General features: G+C 42.1%; 1 protein-coding gene across 1 annotated transcript in view; it reads left to right on the forward strand.

Annotated features, from left to right (window-relative positions):
• Positions 1 to 21,112, forward strand: part of LOC122804000 (extended synaptotagmin-3-like) — a 1,677,117-nt gene that overhangs the window by 753,882 nt on the left and 902,123 nt on the right. The window lies entirely within an intron of this gene.

Consider the following 21,112-nt stretch of genomic DNA (forward strand, 5'->3'; position numbering starts at 1 on the left):
AGGTTTAGAGTGGTTTGAAAAGATTTTAGTTGAAATGGACTGGTTGACACAAGCGGAATTTAGAAATGTGCTTGAGAATATGGAACTAGTTTTAAAATACAATTTTATTTACTTTGAAGGTGACTATTATCATCAGAAGGAAGGGGTGACTATGGGGTCCGCTTGTGCCCCTAGCTACGCTAATGTGATAATGTTATATTGGGAAAGGGAATTTGTATTAAATTCTGAATTTAATAATTATATAGTAAAATATTTTCGGTTTTTAGATGATATATTTATTTTGTGGAATGGTACAAATGAAAATATAGAAAAATTTATACAGTATATTAACAATACCACAGAGTTTTTGAAATTTACCCATTCTATAGAGACGGATGTCGTGCATTTTTTTAGATGTGAAGCTTTCAAAGGATAGGAATAATAAAACATACAAATCTACTATATACAGGAAGGAGAACTTCTCAAATACCTATCTACATTATGATAGTGACCATTCTTATCAACTTAAGAGAAATATAGTTAAGGGACAGATGATAAGAATGGCACGTATGATTTCTGATAATAATGAATTTTTGAAAGAAATTGATTACGTGGGTGGTTTATTTGAAGAAAGGGGATATCCAATGGATTTAATTGCATCAGTCAAAAAATATGTGGTAATGGGTAGGGGAACTAGATATATGCCGCTCCTGAAACAAGATGTAGAAAGTGACGTAGAACAAATAAGAAGTGACGATGAACAAACAAACAAAGATGACCAACAAGTAACTATTCGGAACCATGGTGATGGGATTATAAACATAGGGACAAAGAGTGAATTTGAAGTTACACCATATCTTACGACCACACATTTTTATGGGACAAAATGGTTGAGGAAAAGTATACATGAGGTGTGGGACATGTTCAGAAGTATTTAAGAATGATTTAAGGTTTAGTTTTAGAAGGAATCCCAACATAAAGAATATAATGGAAAAGAAGAAAGTACAGAATAATGGAACCAAAAAGAAACATGGAACCTATAAATGTGGGAGATATGGGCAATGTCCCTATATTTTGGAAAGTAAGGAAATAAAATTAGCAAGTATACAATTAACTATTTCAACCAAAAATATAGTAGTTGTTACTCTAAGGGTATAGTCTATATAGTGATATGTAAGGCCTGTGACAGTTACTATGTGGGGAAGACGGAAAGATGTCTAAAAAATAGAATTTATGAACATGTTAGGGACATAAATAGACGTAATGAAAACAATGCACTTTATAGACGTGTACTTAATTGTTCCAATGCTGATTTTAGATTCTGGGTACTCGAAGAGGTCGAATACCCAGAGAGGTGGTGATTGGGAGACCAAAATTGAATACAGAGAAATGATATGGCAAATGAGATTGGATTCAAGTTGTGGTAAAGGTCTCAACAATCATATATCCATCACACCAGCCCTCAAGATTTTAGCAATGGACCCAAAAATAAATAAGGGGTAACAAGGGTATTAATAATATAAGCAATTTTATTTCTATACAATACTAATAGATACGCATGTTTTAGGAGGTCGTGTCTTAGACATTTTTAGGCATTTTTAACAGTCATTTTTATAGTCATCTTTATAGTCACTTTTAAAGTTATCTTTAACAGTCAATTTTAAAGTCATTTTTAAAGTCATTTTTAATAAGTTAGTGAATATCCAAGTGTTTATGTATTTATTTAAGTATGTATTTATTCAATGTATTTTACATAATTTAAATATTTTTATGTATATAGGTAGTTTTAATATTGGTATTTAATATATTTGTATGAATATTTAAACAAATTTTAATATGCAGTATTCATTTACATATTGTCAAGCATACAAAGCAATATTTTAATGTATTACAATAATAATGCTTGTGTTGCATTAATGGAATTCTTAATATCATGAATTTTATTGTTATCAAGGTATTAATAGTTGTGGTAATATATACCTGGTCTCTTTGATGGGAATAGGCACTTACACTTTTTAAATAGGAAGATTGTGGTTCTTTTTTCTTTATATTTTTTAAAACTACGAAATATGTGTTTTTTAAAACTATGAAATATGTGTTTCTTTTTATTTATGTACACATATATATATATATATATATATATACACATATTTTAATATTGCAGTAATTTAGAGTGGTTGTATAAAACGACCATTCAACCTGTGACTGTAAAAAAGTTAATAGGTAATTAGTCCAAAAAGACTTTCATTTGTTGATTCAAAAAGGAGAATCTATAAAAGAGCTTTTAATGTGGAAAACGTTATTCTGATGAAGTCTCCCGTGGTAGGAGACGAAAGCGCTTGATGGACTTTTTATGTATTATTGGATTTGAACCTTGTTCTTGTTTTATTTATTTATAATAAATTTTCGTTTATTTCGTTGGTCGTACTGTTTCCTTGAGAATTTAGGACAACCTTTACGGTGCCTGATTACGTGTTTTATTGAAGTCTTTTTTCTGTGGACTATTCCCATTACTCAAAATGTTCCTCCTCTGACTCTTTTGAGTTCGGAGCCGGGGCGGCTCGGACCCGAGACTGTGGTGGCGTCGGAACCGATACCTTTGTCTTCGGTGCCGTCGTCTGCTCCGATGTCTTCCTTGGAGGAATCTCGGCGCCGGACTTCCCTAGTCGGTTCCGAGGGGGCGAGTGGCATCGGACCCTTGTCCGACCCCGCTCTCCCTCTCGGTGCTTTGGCGCTGGTGAGTTTGGCTCCGACATCGGCCTCGGAGCCATCACTGTCGGTGCTGGGGGAGGTTTTCAGCTTTTCGGAGCGGAGACCTCCGGCTCTGCCTGACAGGGGTGCCTTCGAGGTCATGAGGAGCGTGTTAGAACCAGGTTCAGCTCCACAGTCGGCTCCTTCTGCTCCTCCCTCCATGGTGCCTCCGGTGATTTCTGTTCACACTCTCATCCCTGACCGTAGAGAGCCAGATCCTCAAGTTTCCCCAGTGGGGATCTCCTCCTCTTCCAAGGCCTCTCCTGACCCGGTAGGAGAGCCCCCTAGGAAGAGGCAGTGCAAGAGGAAGCACATTGACTCCCCTGAGTCTGTCACCTCTGACACTGATTTAGAGGATTCTGAAGGTTCCCCTCGTTCCCCCTCTGAAGAGGTCTCCTTTGCAGACATCCTTGAAATCTTAAAACAGAAGGGGAATTGGCCATCCCTCAACCCTTCAGAGGATGAATCAGTGTATCTTGAGGCGTTTGGCTCTCGCCCTTCCACCTCCTGGGTGTCCCCTCCCTTTGACCCCCTTATGCAAGTGGTGGCAAAGAAGGCCTGGGCGGCTCCTGATTCAGTGGAACCCACTCCCAGGAGACCATCAAAATTCATCACTGCCCCCAAGGACAAAGAATTTTTAACCAAGGGCGTCTCTGTTGATGCTATGGTGGCGGCTACGGCCACCAAGAAGGAGTTAGCTGATCCTTCGGTGCCTGTTCATCCTCCTAACAAGGAGTCTAGGTCGATGGACAGGTACGGGAAGCGGATGTTCTCGTCAGCGACCTTTACTATGCGATCGCTGAATTACCTGTGCCATTTCACTCGTCTTCAGAGGGATCTGCTCAAGGAAGCGAGCGAAATGTTAAAGGACCCAACAGCTGCGGGTTTTCAGGATAGAATGAACTCTCAGCTGGCAACCCTTAATTCTATAACCAACTCCTCCATGCGCCTCCTTTCATATGCGGCGGATGGAGCAAGTAGAGCGGCAGGTACAGGTGTAGCCTTGCGTCGGCACGCCTGGATGCGGCTATGTAACTTTGCGGACCCTTTCAAGGCGTCCTTCACTAATTCCCCCTTTGATGGATCATCCCTCTTTGGTCCTCAAGTGAAGGAAACCCTGACTAGGTGCTAGACAGATGGCAAAACTCTCTCTGCCGTCTGAGTCCATTTTTCTACTCCTTCTAGGCCTTACCCCAAAGGCCAGAAAGGGGGAAAGATGTGGTTCCGCAAACAATCTCAGGGAAATTTGCCTGACGCACAAAGTCGATTCCCCTCTAGAGGCAGAGGGGGGAATAATAATGGTAGACGCCATCCTAGAGGCAGAGGGGGCCCGCAAAATCAGGGCAGTCGAGAATCCTTTTCCGACAAGCCCTTTCAGCATCCCTGAGGTGTTGCCCGACTGTCCACCTTTGGAGGCAGTCGGGGGAAGATTATCGCTGTACCCAGAAGCCTGGCTATCCCTAACTCAAGACAAGTGGGTACAGTCTATCATTTCCAAAGGCTACAGAATCCCATTATTTTTCATTCCGAAGCAATCCAAAAAATCCCTTTCAGACGTTCCACCCAGTCAAAGGGAGCAAGCAGCATTAGAAATTTCAAAGCTGCTCGCAAAAAGAGCCATTCAACCAGTTCCAGCAGACCAAACAGGATCCGGAATCTACTCCAAAATCTTTTTGGTTCCAAAGAAAACAGGGGACTGGAGACCAATTTTCGATCTCAGCAACTTGAACAAGTTTGTCAAGAAAACAAAGTTCCGGGTGGTCACGCTGCAGTCCATTCTACCCCTTTTGGGGTGGGACAACTGGATGTGCTCAATAGATCTCCAGGACGCGTACTATCACATCAGGATGAGTCGACGCTCCAGGAGATTCCTCCGCTTCAGGCTGGGAACCAGTCATTTCCAATTCAGAGCCCTGCCCTTTGGTCTCACTACAGCCCCCCAAGTGTTTACCAAATGCATGGCAGTGGTAGCCTCTCATCTGAGACGACAAGGATTCCAGGTGTTTCCTTATTTAGACGACTGGCTCCTTACAGCCCCCACCAAGCATCTTTTAATTCTCGCCAGAGACTACACCTTTCACACATGTCAGGCACTAGGCATTTCAATAAATTACGAAAAGTCTGTCTTGTCGCCTTGTCGTGTTATTACCTTTATAGGCGCAAATCTAGACACAGTCAACATGTCAGCCAGACTCACAGAGCAGAGAATAGCAGACATACACAGACAGATCTCTCTTGTCTTGCAGAGCAACAAAGTCAAAGCCAGATTGATCCTGAAAGTCTTAGGGATTATGGCGGCGGCCATCCCTCTTCTACCATTAGCTTGCTTCCATATGAGAATTTTACAATGGTTTCACACAATGGTCTTTCCAACGACTTCCAATGTCCCATCCTATTCGGATAACTCAATCGTGCAAGAATCATCTCTCTTGGTGGATCACATCTCCCCAGCTCCACCTAGGGAGACCTTTCATCCCTTCCCCTCCGGTTGCTACAGTGACAACGGACGCCTCCCTGATCGGGTGGGGGGGGCATTACCAGGGCAGGGCAGTCCAAGGCATGTGGCAACCTTCCGAGTGCCACTTGCACATAAATGTCCTAGAGATGAGAGCAGTGCTTCTAGCGTTGCAAGCCTTACAAAACTCTCTTCCCAAAGGAACTATAGCAATTCTGACAGACAATATGTCTGTAGTGTGGTACATCAACAAACAAGGCGGAACCAGATCTTACCCCCTATGTCGAGAGGCGCTCAGACTATGGCAATGGGCGATTTCTTCTCAGCGGTTTCTGTTAGCAACGCACATTCCCGGGAAGTCCAATGTGATTGCAGACAAATTGAGCAGAGCTATTTTCATGCCTCACGAGTGGTCTCTGAAGAATTCAGTGTTGGAGAAAGTTTTTCGAAAGTGGGGCCGGCCTTGCTGCGACCTTTTCGCTACTCCCCAAAACAGCAAGTGCGACGATTTTTTCACCCTTTTTCCCCAACCAGGCCACCCCAGCAGAGATGCTCTAGTACACGATTGGCCCCGGGGACTTCTGTATGCTTTTCCTCCCTTCCCACTGATATCTCAGCTAATACAGAAAGCCATCGCTCAGAAAGCGTCCATGATCCTTATTGCCCCTTACTGGCCTCGACAGGTTTGGTTCCCGTTTCTCCACCGTTATCTGTTGGAGCAACCTTGGCATCTGGACCCAGTTCCAGACCTCTTGACCCATCAGTCGGGTCAGTTGCACCACTCCCTTCCTTCTCTGAACCTCACAGCGTGGTTCCTCCAATTCCAACTCTAGCCAGGCTTCCTCTGATATCTCGCTCAGAGATATTTTGATAGCCTCTCATAAATCTTCCACTCGGAAGATTTATCATAACAAGTGGAAACGTTTTTCCTATTGGGCGCAGTCAAAGAATATAGATCCTTTCACTGCTTCCATTCAATCAGTTCTAGACTTTCTAGCCGAACTTTTCCACTCAAGTTCGTCTCAGTCTACCATCAGAGTTCAATTGGCAGCAATATCGAACTTTCATGTTGGAGTCTCAGAGTCCTCCATTATGTCTCTCAAACTCTGCAAAGCCTTTTTAAAGGGAGTTTTTCTCCTCAAACCACCAATCAGGGATCCTCCTCCTCAATGGGATCTCAACTTGGTTCTGGCTTCCTTAATTCTTCCCCCCTTTGAACCTGCGGCTTCATGTTCAACAAAGTTACTATCTTGGAAAACACTCTTTTTAGTAGCTATCACTTCAGCTAGAAGAGTCTCTGAACTCCATGCTCTGTGTAGTCGACCCCCTTATCTTGTGTTTCATAAGGATAGGGTGTCCTTGCATACTAACCCGTCCTTTTTGCCCAGGGTAGCTTCACTGGCAAATTTGAATCAAACCATTGAGCTTTCCTGTCTTCTTCCCTAATTATTCTAATAGGTCAGAACAAAAGTTACACTGTTTAGATGTCCATCGCCAACTTAGGTACTATTTAGACAGGACCAAACAATTCAGGAAGTCTGATCAATTGTTTGTTTCTTATGCAGAAGGTAGAATGGGCCTTCCAGTTTCTAAAGTATCTCTCTCTAGATGGCTTACTTTGTTGATTACCCTTGTGTACGAGATCAGACATCAACAGTTGCCATCCAAACCCAGGGCTCATTCAACTAGAGCTTTAGCCACTTCTATAGCTTTCCAAGATAGGCTGCCTATTGATTCGATTTGTTCTGCAGCTACTTGGGCTTCTCCCCATACCTTCATTTCTCATTATAAGTTGGATTTGGCCTCTAGAGACCGAGCCAACTTTGGTTCCACTGTACTCAAGAGCCTGTTCCGATAGGCCACCTGGGACAAGGTGCTAGGGACGCGGTCCCATCCAGCAAGAATGAAGGCGAGATAGACAACTTAACATTTAGAAGTTATGTACCTACCATAACGTTCCATGTTAGTTGTCTTCTTCTCGCCTTCTTTCTTGCGTCCCACCCTCCTTCCCCCTAGCCAGGACAGACCTAGAGGAGTTTTCTTTTGTTCCTTTTATGGAATTTACTTGCTGGGCTTAGCTTTCAAACGAGATCTGAGGAGTTACCGCCTAGCATTGTGGGATATAGGGGAGCCTCGAGCCGGTGGAACTAGCTCTCGAGCTTTTAGAGTGGCCGAGTCGGAGCCGAGGATCGGCTCCGAACCCATCCAGCAAGAAAGAAGGCGAGAAGAAGACAACTAACATGGAACGTTATGGTAGGTACATAACTTCTAATTTATGGCAGGGGACCACCAGATTGGCTTCCTTTTTTTGGAGGATTGCACGATCCATGCACACGTGTAAGTGCTTATAGAGTGCATTTGTGTAGGATTCAGCAGTTGTAACTGTATTGTCCATCTGCATGGTGTCATAAAGATTGCCACTTCTGTCTTAAGAAGCATGAAGTTGGATTCAGAGAAATTTTTTACTGTGATTTCCTTAATGGTGGGTGTGGGCGGGATATCTAGGGTGATTAGCTTATGGTCAAATCTGACCAATGAGGAGTTGACTTCAGGTGTGGAACACCAGTCACTCATGTTGGTAATGACTAGGTCTAGGATACTGTTGCCCCTTATGGGGATGTGGATAAGTTGATCCAGGGCACTGGAATTTATGAATTCCAGAAAGCATTGAGTGAAGGAGTTGGTACATGAGTAGTTTTCCCAGTTAATGGTGGGGTAGTTGAAATTGCCCATTATTACTGTATTTGGTTGAACCCTAATATTTTCCAGTATAGCAAGAAAAGAGGAGTGGGAATCCTGGGGCATGGTGGGGATCTGTAGCAAGCTACGATTTGGATTGCAGTTTTGCCCAGAGTTAGTTGCACTTGGATAACCTCGGATGCATTGTGCTGCGCAAGTATCCTGGAGGTGTGGATATCACGCACACACCTGGGAAAGGCTGGCACAGATTCACCTGCTGTGCCCCCTTCTGCCCAGACTATAAGGTAGTTTATAACTGCCACCAGAACCCTGCCAGCTACTTTAAGGCTCTTATGCGAGTACCCAATTATACTGAATGAAATTAATGTTGTTACAAAGGATAATGTTGACCAAACAGAAAGGCTTCCAGGAGTGGCCAGAGTTATCACCAATTAAATATATGCAAATACTATCAAATCTTAAGTATTTTCTAAAATGGACCAGCCACAATGAAAAGTTTAAATATATGTAACAGTAATTAATAGAAGAACAAGAAAATAATAAACATCTATTCACAATAAAACCAGACTTTGTCATAGGAAATATTCCAAATGACACCAATGGAAAGTTTCACACTGTTATAGAAAAATGGTATTTCTAATCTCAATATTTTTAACTGACTAAAGAGAATTATTGTTCCCTAGTTACGTTACTTAGTACCGCGAGGCAAGATGCTGTGGGTGAGTGGTCCTTGTCAGATCCAAGACAGAAAACAGAATGCTGAGTGCAATTTATTACTAATACCTAATATTATTTCAGAGTTGATTACACAATGACATCACATCTGGTCATCTGACTCTGTTTCCCACACTCATCAACACTAGAAGCTGATAGGATTTTAGCACCTACAGTGGATATAATAAGTGCACACACCCCTGTTAAAATGCCAGGTTTTTGTGATATAAAAAAATGAGAGTCTAAGTCATTTTAAAACTTTTCCCTCCATTAATGTGACCTATAACCTAAATTCAGTTGAAAAACAAACAAATCTGTTAGGGGGAAAAAATATAAAAAATAAAAAACATACAATAAGCTGGTTGCATATGTGTGCACACCCTTAAACTTATACTTTGCTGATGCACCTTTTGATTTAATTACAGGATTCAGTCTTCTTGGGTAGGAGTCTATCAGCATGGCACATCATGACTTGGCAATATTTGCCCAATCTTCCTTGCAAAAGCACTCCAAATCTGTCAGATTGCGAGGACATCTCTTGTCCACCACCCTCTTCAGGTCACCCCACAGATTTTCTGTTGGATTTAAGTCTGGGTTCTGGTTGTGCCATTCCAAAACTTTAATTTTCTTCTGGTGAAGCCATTCTTTTGTTGATTTGGATGGATGCTTGGGGTAATTGTGTCGAAAGGTGAAATTCCTCTTCATCTTCATCTTTCTAGCAGATGCCTGAAGATTTTGGGCCAAAAATGACTGGTATTTGGAACTGTTCATAATTCCCTCCAACTTAACTGAAAGCCCCAGTTCCAGCTGAAGAAAAGCAACCCCATAGTATGATACTTCCCCCACCATGCTTTACCGTGGGGATGGTGTTCTTTTGGTGATGTGAAGTATTGTTTTTGCTTCAAATGTACCTTTTGGAATTGCAGTTCAACTTTCATTAGACCATAACACATTTTCCCACATGCTTTTGGGAGATGATGTATTTTTTGCAAATTGTAGCCAAGCATGTATGTTTTTCTGTGTAAAAAAAAAAAAGGCTTCAGTCTTGCAACCCTACCCCATAGTCCAGACATATGGAGAATATGGGAGATTGTTGTCACATTGTAGTACACAACTAGTATTTGCCAGAAATTCCTGCAGCTCCTTCAGTGTTGCTGTAGGTCTCTTGGCAGCCTCCCTGACCAGTTTTTGTTTTGTCTTTTCATCAGTTTTGGAGGGACGTCCAGTTCTTTGCAACATCACTGTTGTCCCATATTTTCTCCACTTTTTGACGACTGTCTTCACTGTGTTCCATGGTATATCCAGTGCTGTGGATTTTTGTGTACCCTTCTCCTGACTGATACCTTTCAACAGTGAGATCCCTTTGATGCTTTATAAGCTCTCTGCGAACCATGGCTTTTGCTGTAGCAGGCAACTGAGTAAATGTCAGGAAAATCCTACTAGGACAGCTGAACTTTATTTGGGGTTAATCAGTCTCTCTTTAATTGATGGCAGGTGTGTACCCAAGAAGACTGCATGTTGTAATTAAATCAAAAGGTGGTTTGACAAAGTATTAGTTTAAAGGTGTGCACACTTGTGCAACCAGCTTATTATACGTTTTTTATTTTTTATATTTTTCCCCTAACAGATTTGTTTTTCAATTGAATTGTACAGGTTATAGGTCACATTAAAGGTGGGAAAAGATTTGAATGATTTATTGTGGTCTCATTTTTGTATATCATAAAAACCTGGCATTTTAACAGGGGTGTGTATACTTTTTGTATCCACTGTATGTGTTACCATACACACACAGCTTTGCTCAGATCTCCTGGAAATCATAAAACCATAAAACACTTCCCTTCTTCCTACTGGAGCTACAAGCTATTCTCTAACACAGACATTACATCTCTGGCTCCATTCAAAACTGTGGGATAACTTTATGGCATAATCCATAAAGTAATTTAATTTCAATAATATTTTGGAAAGTCAGGTGGATTAAGATTAACATCTACACTTCCTATGCTATTATAGTGTATACATGTAATTCAGTTACAATAATACATGTCCATTTCTTTTCCTTCCAGCAAGGCACACTGTTGATGCATTTTAACACAAGCAAAACCTCACAAATACATTTTCAGCACAAGTGTCTGTATAAATCAGTTTGCTCTTCAAATGACATGTAATTATGTACAAAATTCCAGCTAGTTGTGCTGGCATATGTTACAAATCCACTATCCTATTTCTTCTGGTATGGCTGGCAGTACTTCCTATCATCACACGTGGACAATGCAGAATGGAAAATTTACCCTTTTCCTCACTGAAGTGTGATCTCATAGTTGGTATATTTAATTTTCAGGTGGTGTTGGGGGATGCAGGGTCACCCCCCCCACCCCCACCCCACCAGAAAAACTCAGATTTTTGTGGGGTTTGATTTTGGATGTTTAAGTTTTCGGAAACTCAGTCATATGGTCAGATTGTTAATTGATGTATTGCAACAGATTATTTAGGTAGCTGAAATGGTTGTAATGCAAAAGTTTATTTAACCTTGGTACATGAGTTGCATAAAAATATGTAGGGAGCTATATTGTCTTATATTCTTCTTTTGCTGCATTGGAAATGCTACCATGGCCAAAAAGATTTTTGAAAAACAAATCCTCTGGAATGAGTTCTGATCTCATCAAAGACTGGTTGTAACTGCAGGATATGATAGCTAGGTGCTAATCAGTGCAGCTTCTTGCCTTGCATAGGCTTCTGCAGTCATAAGCACAACTGTGACTGTGCACTGTTTTTTTTCCCCAGCCTGATCTAATAACGTGCTGTTGTTCATAGGTTCATAGGTAGATACTAGGCTATCTGCCCTAGGGCATTTATAAGCCTAGCCAGAGTGTATTTGGCTTCCGCCTCCCTATTAGATTAGCCTACTGTGCCTCTGTAATGTAGGTCACAGAAGGTACCCTTTTAATATTAGTTTACTGTGCCTCTGTCTAGCAGGGACACAGAAGAGATCCCAGGGGTGAATTTGCAATTTCCCATCCACGCGTCCAGATTTCTCTTGAAGAGGGTCAGCGAGGGGCTATGTCTAACATGAATTGGGATTCTATTCCAGAGTGAGGTGAGCCTCTGGGAAATGAATCTGTCCCTCCAGCATGTCCTATTTATTTTTGTGCTGAGGTTTAGGTCCCTGGAGCGTGTACCTCTAAGGGACTTGGATTTTTTGAGGTGGAGCATGTCCATTAATTCTGGGTTTGACATGGCTTTGTACGTCAGGGATAGATCGCCTCTGAGTAGGCGGTAAGCAGCTGAGTAGAGCTGGAGTTTCTTTAGTCGAGCTGCATAGGACATCTGTTTGTAGCCCATGATCCTCTTGGTGAGGTACTTTTGGGGTCTCTCCAGTTGCTGCAGGTGTTGGGTAAGGTACATCCCAAAAGGGGCATTGTAGTCAATTATGGGCCTGATGAGTGACGAGTAGAGGGGCACAATGACCTCTCTTGATCTAGATGCGAACCCCTTCATGATAAGGTAGGCTATATAGAAGGTCTTTCTAACCACTTTGGCAACGTGATTATCAAAGGAGAGATTACTATCTACGTTGGTCCCCAAATCTCTAATTACTTCTTCTGTACTTAATGGATTACCACCTGTGTGGTAATTTGTGGGCACATTGTTTTTCCCAAAGGGGATTACTATGCACTTTTTAGCATTTAGCTTAAGGCCGTGGCTCTGGCACCAAGCATCCGTCTCTGTGAGACCCTTTTGGAGGATGCCTGTGTCAGCTGGAGATTCGATTATGGCCCCCAGTTTGCAGTCATCTGCGAACTTTGTCAGCCATAATCCCCCCCGTCTTAGCCTGAACCTCAGAGAAGTATATACCGAACAAGAGAGGTCCCAGAACTGAGCCCTGTGGGAAGCCACTTGTAACTGGTTTGGATTCGGACATGGCACCTGCGATTCTGACCATGTGGGTTCTATCTCTGAGCCAGTTGCAACCCATCTTGTGATATAGGGGTTGATATTTAACTGGTAAGCTTATTTATGATGCCCGAGTGGGGTATTGTGTCGAAGGCTTTTGCGAGGTCCAGGTAGGCTGTGTGGACTACCTTGCCCTCATCTATGGCTTTGGTAACTGTTTCAAAGAAATCAACTAGGTTTAAGAGGCAAGATCTGCCCTTAACAAAGCCGAATTGGGTAGGGTCCAGTGTCTGGAGGCTCCCCAATGTCTTTGTTTATGAGTTCCATGATAATACACTCCATAGCTTTACAGACCAGACTAGTCAGGCTTATGGGGCGATAGTTTCCGGGGTCCATTGTGGCACCACCTTTGTGGAGTAGGACTCCATTCTTTGGGTACATATCCTGTAGTAAGGCTAAGTTTGAACAGTGACTTAATGTGAGGGTTCAGTTCTTCTTGGAGCTCGTGTAAGACACAGCCTGGGACACCGTTCGGTCCCATAGATGCTGTGTTTTTTGCTTTGGAGAGTGCAGCTTTCACCTGTGCATCTCTGATGTCAGGGAGGTTACATTCAGTTGGGATATGCATTTGCTCCTTTGTGGGGGAAGGGGGGGGAGTTTGCACTGAATCTGTCTGACAGGATGTTGGCTATATCTGTAGGTTCGGTATATTTTGTATCATTATGCAACAATTCAGAGCATATCTGGGAGTTTCCGCTCATGTTCCTGACATAACTAAAGAAGGTCTTGTGATTATCTTTAGTGTCTAAGGCAATTTTTCTTTCGAAACTGGCCTTTGATGATTTTATGAGGGATCGAAGTTTCTTGCTAATACTGATCAGAGAGATGCTTTCCCTTTTTGGGATTTTGCTCTGTCATGTAGTAGCTTCCTCCTTCTGTTGTATAGCTTATTTATGGCCGGGTTCCACCAGACCGGTCTCCTGTTTTTGGAGGAGTGAGTCTTGGTTTTATTTGGGATAGCACAATCCATGCATTCCTGCAGGTGCTCATAGAATGCATTTGTAAAGGATTTTGCAGATTGGGCTGTATTATCCTCTGGCCCAGGGGCTTGAAGGATTCCACCTCAGTCTTGAGAAGTGCAAAGTTGGCTTTTGAGAAATTATTTACAGTGATTTCCTTGGTTGGGGGTGGGGACGGGATATGGATGTCCAGGGAAATTTGTTTATGTTCTGATGTCAGCCCTAGGTTCTATTGTACATGCATGTACTCATTTATATTAGCATGATGGGCTGACCCCTGTACACAGTGTAAATCCTGAACATTTAAATGTGCCTGTTCTGTGTCCATTCCAGGTCTGGGTAAGCCCATAACAAAATATCTTTATTTCTAAAGTAAAGCTGAGACGCAACATTTATTAAAAATGCTTACCAACAAGCTGGCTAACAAGGTTCACATGTTGTGGACTTGAGAGCTTTATTCCTCATAGTGATACATTTTAGTTAGTCTTGAGTATTGAAATACCTCATTCTGATGCTGTGACTTCCTTTATAAGCAACGTGAGGTACTTAGTGTTATCTTAACACGATATGCGCATCTGTGTTGTAAATGTATGCTTTATGAGTGCTGTATGTATAGATTACATTCATAAACATTCCAAGGTTACCATGTCCTGTGATCAGTCACACTTTCCTGGTACCCTTCATCAGACTATACTTGCTTCCTCCAGGAGGGCCATCCGAGTCTACCATAGAGTAAATTTGAAAATATGTATCCATGTAGTTTGTTTAACAAAAGATAATTTTGCACTATTTAACATGCAGGGATAGTTTATTCCAACAGTTTGGAAGATGCTGTTTTATCAACCCATCTTGCTAATTATGTGGGAAAAGATTATTAGGTGCTGTGGAGAAATCAGAGATCCAGGACAGTTGGGTTTGTAATGGCACTGCTAGTGTGATGGCAATATCCATTCAAAGGTGTATAGGACACTGAATGAAAAGATGGAGCTTACAGGCTTTCTTGGTAGCTCAGGGACTTTAAGCATGGGATTTTTCTGATTATAAATCATTAGGGTTGTTTCCTGTGTTTAATTAGAGCCATTGCAAAGGTAGTGTTGTACTCAATAATTGGCCTAATAAATGATGACTGTAAAGGAATAATTACTCTTTAGACCCTGATGATATTCTTTTGAGATTTAGCTGGGCTAAATAAAATGATTTCCTCACAGTTACAGTCACATAACTAAATCCCGGACTCCATTTTAGTTTTGTAGTGTGCCATCTGTACAGTATGATGTGTGGAGGGGGTTATCTAACAGTGAGAATAATATACTTCTTAGCATTTAGTTAGCCCCTTTTTTAGCACTCCCAGAGTATCCTAGGGGGACAGTTCATTCTGTAGTATTTGGGTGTCAGGGTAACCCCAGTTTGGAGTCATCTGCAAACTTTTTTTGCCAGAGGTTTTGGCTCTCTCTCATTTGAGATCTGAGAAGTAAATGCCAAAAGAACCGAGGGACACTGTTTGCTACTTTCATACTCTCTGATGGGCCACATGCAGCTTCTTCTGTATGGTTTCTGTTTTTCACCCAATTTACTATCCATCTTAACACATGTAAGTCAATTTTTAAAGCATTTAGCTTTTGAATGATGTCAGCATGGGGAATGGTGTTGAAGGCTTTGGCCAAGTGCAGAATGCACTGTATAGTCACCATCTACAGACTCTGTAATTCTTTCAAATAAGCTTACCATATTAAACAAACGGGATCAACCCCAATAAAGCTCAACAGTTGGTGGGTCATGTTTAGCAATATTCTAGTTTACGGGATCAGTTATAATATGTTTTTTGTCTTCAGAGATATTATAGAGCATAGCTTTGTTTGTGAGCTACCAAAATTATTGTGTCTACTTTTTTCTAGTTTGTAGTACTACACACAAGATGTATTCTTACCTAGCATTATTTTCTACTGTATAACAGGTGTTCACCATAAGCAGTGAAATCTTTATATAAGCAAGTTTGATTAGTCACTACACAGTCAGTAGTCCGTGAAATTCACAGATCCTTAACAGGGGGATTGGACTACTTAGCCAGTCCTGAGCAACCTCTCAACAAGACCAATAGTCTGGGGATGGTAGGGGTGATCTTTAGGTGCTTCACCCCACAGTACTTCCACAGACAAGCCAGCAGGTCTAACGTGAAATTGGCACCTCTGTCAGTCAGTATTTCTATTGGGAAGCCTACCATGATGAAAATCTCTAACAAAGCATTTGCCAGAATGGAGGACAGAGCCACTGCCTCAGGGTATCTGGTAGCATAATCTACTACCACTAGGATATACTTTTTCCTTGTGGAACATGGGGTACTCAGAGGCCCCACAATATTCATAGTTATCATCTGAAATGGCTCCTCATTAACAAGCAAAGGCATCAAAGGAGCTTTCACCGTGTCTCCTGCCTTGCCTACCTTTTGGCACTGCTCACAGGTCCTGCAGTACCCTGTTCCATCTCTGAAAATCCCAAGCCAGTAAACGTTCTGCATAATGGGTCTTTTGCACATTTTATCCCCATATTACCTGCAAAGGGAATATCATGGGCTATGGCTAGAAGTGTCAGACAGTAGGCTCTGGGCATTGCCAACTGCTGTATTCTCTCACCCTCTAGCCCTCACTCAGGGGTCCACTCTATACAATAACCCTTTGTCCCAGTGTACAGATTCCCCCTTTCCTTGAAAATCAGTGCCTCACTAGCTGCCTCCCTCAGGCCTTGTAATGTAGGGTCTGAGAGCTGAGCCTGTCTCAACTCTCTTTGTAACCCTTCCCAGCTCCCTTTCCACAGTAAGTCTGGTATTCTCTGACAGCGGTTCCTCACTGTCAGCCTGGGTACTACTCCTCACCTCTGCCCTTGCAGTCACTCTGTCCAAGGGAACATCAGTACCCACAAGAAGCTGTGGCTCACCCTCCAGTCTTACTGCTACAGGGTAGCTTCCTCTCTGAAGTAACCATCTCACTAGTCCTGGATACAAGTGTGGGGTCTGTCTGGGTCTCCCCCAGGTTACCAGACCCACATGCTTGTCTCCAAGCCTGACTGCATGTAACTGCATGCACACATGGTACTGCATTATCAAAATCATTCCCTATCAGGACATCTGCAGGGATATCCTCAAACACACCTACTTGCTGGCTTTGTTTTCCACCTTCCCAGTCAAGGTGAACCCTAGCCAAAAGGCATCCTAAAGCTCTGACTGGAGTAGACTGCCAAATAAAGTAGTGCTCCTCTGTAACCATTTCAGGCTTTACAATGGTTAGATCAGAGGCTGTCTCTCTCTTAGCCATGGCCTCTTTCCCATTCACTAACATAGGATTTAACCTCTTGTGGTAGTTTGGTACCCTTGTCTCAAGACAACCTACTGTTAGCATTTTGTCATTTCCACTTACTGACTGTCCCAGCTTTTGTATATGCTAAGTGGCCCTACTAGTTGCATTTAGAACATTTAACCAAAGGTCCTGAACATGTACCTGGACTAGTGGCATCCCCTTCTACTGATGGTCTCTGTTGGGGCGGTCTGGGCTATTCACCATGAGTTCCCTTATACCCAAGAGTAGCACTGCGTGTCCCTTTCCTGTGCAGTGATGCCCTACTTGCAAGGTATAAGTCTCCCTTCTTCCCCAACTCATCTACAGTAGTGCATTTTCTATCAGCTAACCAGATTCTCATCTCCTCAGGTAAAGTGCTAAGGGCTTGTTCCATCAACAAAACGTCTGCCAGCCCTTTAAAAGTGGTGACCTGACATCCACTCACCCACCTATGAAAATAAGTTCTTAGTTTAGCAGCATAGTCGCACACACTTTCATCTGCCTTGCATCTATGCTCACAAAACTTTTTCCTATAAGCTTCAGGTCTTAACTTAAAAAATTCTAGCAAACAGTTCTTTACAACATTAAACAGTCAGTATCAGACAGTTTGGAAAGAACAGTTACAGCTTTATCATGGAGTAAGGGGGTTAGGAACCATACCCAGAGCCTTTGGTCAACATTATACTGTTTACATACCCTCTCAAATATATGAAGGAAACTATAAAAAGTATTCCCCCTCTGTAAATTGTGGAAGAAATTTACTGTCCTTTGTTGCTTCTGGGGTTCAGTTACTCTCTTTCCCATTACCTCCATGACTCAGGCAAAGAGTCAGCATCTCCTTTTCATGTTGCCTCTGCCACTCCTTCTCTTCAGCTTCCAGGTGTCTGTCTCTCTGCTGCTTCTCTTTCCAAACGCTTGGCCTCCAACTCAAGTCTCTCTAATTCCAGATGGATTTTTAAGTTCTCTGTGGAAAGGTTGAGCTGTCCATTTTGTGAGAGTTGTACATCTCCACAGCCAGTCTGATTGTCTTCCTGGTTGCTATTCTCTGATGCAGCTGTGACTAAAGCTGCAGTCATGTCTGCTTTAGTCATGTTGTCATGCACCAGTCCTTTAGCCTGGCACATCTCAGCCAACTGGCTCCTTGTCAACTTGCCATAGTCCTCTGCTGACATGCTTGCCTGCTCTCCCTGACTAAGTTAACAAAAAAAACAATCGTGATATAAACTCTGAATGTTCACTGCGTGGCTGATAAAGAGTAAAAACACCTTCAGCGACCACTGTACACAGACTACAGGAATTCAATATCCACGCCACTAAAAGCCAATTAATATGTGATGTGGCTATTTCACCACAGTCAACCAATTAATATGTGATGTGGGTATCCCACCACTGCCAGACAATTAATATGTGATGCCCCTGCACTGTCCCAGTAACCAAGGAGCCTCAGTCCTCGCCACTAGTACCAGTGAGGGACGTAAACATTGGGAGGATGACAAGTATGCACACACAGTAAAATACAATTTCCCTTAAGAGCACACACAGATCACAGTCAGTCTGGGACTGGTTTCTCCCTCTTTTTCCATATCCCCAATAAGACTCCCCACTGGCACAGTTGTATGGTTAAGATCTCAGCCAAGTGGCCAAGCTGAGACCTCTAGCACCCTCTGTGTTCAACCAGTGCTTTGTGTCCCTGCCCAAGTAGCTGACACACACACACACACACACACACACACACACACACACACACACACACACACACACCTGGGAAAGGCTGGCACAGGTTCACTAGCTATGCCTGCTTATGCCAAGCTTATAAGATAGTACAAGCTACTTAAGACCCTTACCAAAGGGTGCCCAATCTTACTGTGTAATGTTACTATTAACCAAATGGTAAGTGTGACCAAGACTTGAAGGCTATTTAGGAGTGACCTGTACGGTGTCACCAAATACATATGCAAGAACTTTAAGAGCTTAAATATCTCTATACAAACCAGTCAGTTAAAAGTTTTAAATATATTTAATAATAAATAATACAAGAACAAGACAATACTCCAACAACCCAACACAGTGACTGCAGAGTTCAGAATCACAGGAAATATTTTAAAACAACATTGCTGGGCAGTCTCAAATAAATACAGAAACCATCTAAACTAATCTTCGCTATATTCCTATCTATATCAAAGAGAAATCATGTTTCCCTAATTACTTACGATTAGCAAGATGCAGGCAGAAGTGCTGATGAGTGGGATGTTTCTATGTCCAAAGACAAATACAAAATGCCCAGACTCGCTCTCTGAGATGGTTCTTAAATTATCCAAAATACATATTTGAAGGACATCCAAGTTACTAAAACCACAAAATAGTTCAATGCCCAAACGAGTAGATAGCACACCATAAGCTCACATATAAAACAAAAAATGAAAGTAATTCCACCAGTTTATTAGTTAAGCCAAGGAGTCTCAGTCCTCGCCACTAGTACCAGTGAGGGACCTATACATTGGGAGGATGACAAGTATGCACACACAGTAAAATACAATTTCCCTTAAGAGCACACACAGATCACAGTCCGTCTGGGACTGGTTTCTCCCTCTTTTTCCAGATCCCCAATAAGACTCCCCACTGGCACAGCTATATAGCTTCCCCATCAATCGTGAACTTCATCATGGTTCTTAAATTAATAATACACATTACTGCTGGTTTAGCTGGGATGACATCACTCTTTGTCACCTGCCTTCAGTTCTCAGGCTAACAGAAACTTAGAACTTAGCACCTCTGTGTCAGAGGTACATATCTCTTAGAAGTTTGCCTAGAAGGATGGCGCAGTGGTTCAACGGTAACATTGTCACCTCATGGCAAGAGGTTCTCCATTTCAATTCTTGGCTGGGGTGTCTTCTGTTTGGAGTCTGCATGTCCTTCCTGCATTCATGTGGGTTTCCTCCAGGTGCTCCGGTTTCCTCCCACGTTACAAAGGCATGCACCTGACGTGTTTCTCCCCGGGCCTCCACTGAAAATTGGCTTCATTCCAAGTCGGACTTCTCTGGTTAACAAATGTTAAATAAATAAAAAATAAAAACTGGAAGTTGTAAAACAGTTAAACACTTTCACATTTGAAACCTAGTAATTATTTCTGTTTCAAGACAATAGGAAAACCTCCAACTCTAGACATTGTGTCTGCTCTGAGCTGAAATGGAGATAACAGAGTTGTAGAACAATTTCCACTTATTTTCTTGAGGTTTTGCAAGTTAACTCTGTATGTTCCAACGTTTACCATTAAAACACACCGGCACAGGTATAATATTTATACACATTTCTGCTGTTTTCCAGCAAGGTACACTATCGTTACATTCTTGAAGCTCAGTACATAACATACAGTTCAACACACACAGTTCTGCACCAGTAGTTTAATATACACATAATATAGCGTTCTCTTACATTTGTAAGACAAGCCTATGGATCATATTAATGTTCACAAATGACATATGATTATTTACAAAATTTCAGATAGCTGGACTGGCAGTGTCACATTTTTATATAAACATTTTCAAGCGACATATAATTATTTACAAAAGTCCAGCTAGCTGGGCTGGCAGCAGTTTGGTTTGTCACATAGGTTGACCTGGGGGCCTTTCTAAGCTTAGCCAATGAATGTTTGACTAGGGAATTGCTCAGGTCCTCCTCCTTTATGGCCATGGTATGTTCGTAAATTCTTTGTGATAACTTTCTCACAGTCTTGCCCACGTAGTAACTAAGGCACGATTTGCTCAAAATGAAGTAAACTAATCCCCTGGGAGTTGCAGTGATATCTGTTGCAAGACCACAGATTCAAATTCACAGCCTTCACATAAACATTTGATGTGTCACAAATATACCGGCTCTATTTGCATCTCCCGCATTTGTATGTGCCTGGTGTGCTGTGTTTTGCCAAGCTCTTAGATGAGTAATTTTCTAATAGTAATTTCATATTGTACACCATCTTGTAAGTGAACAGACGGTTGTCACCTACTATTTTAGCCACCATTTCTTAATACTATTTTCCAGTTTTTTTTTAAAGTATCTCTAATTAGAGTTATATCAACGGAAATGGGGAGTGGAAAAGCTCCTCTGCCGCAAATCAGTGGGGCCTGTGGCAGGGTGGATGTGTCACTACTGCCGAATGAATTGGTGGACCGATGCTTTTGCAAGATTGGTCTAGCCTTTTCCACTCTGAGCAAATTTACTTCCAGTGTAATTTTCGATAGCCAGTCGCAATCATATCCCCTGGCCATGAAAAAATC

The sequence above is a fragment of the Protopterus annectens genome, chromosome 6.part0 (assembly GCF_019279795.1).
Source record: "Protopterus annectens isolate FY-2018-M chromosome 6.part0, PAN1.0, whole genome shotgun sequence".
NCBI classification, from domain to species: domain Eukaryota; kingdom Metazoa; phylum Chordata; order Ceratodontiformes; family Protopteridae; genus Protopterus; species Protopterus annectens.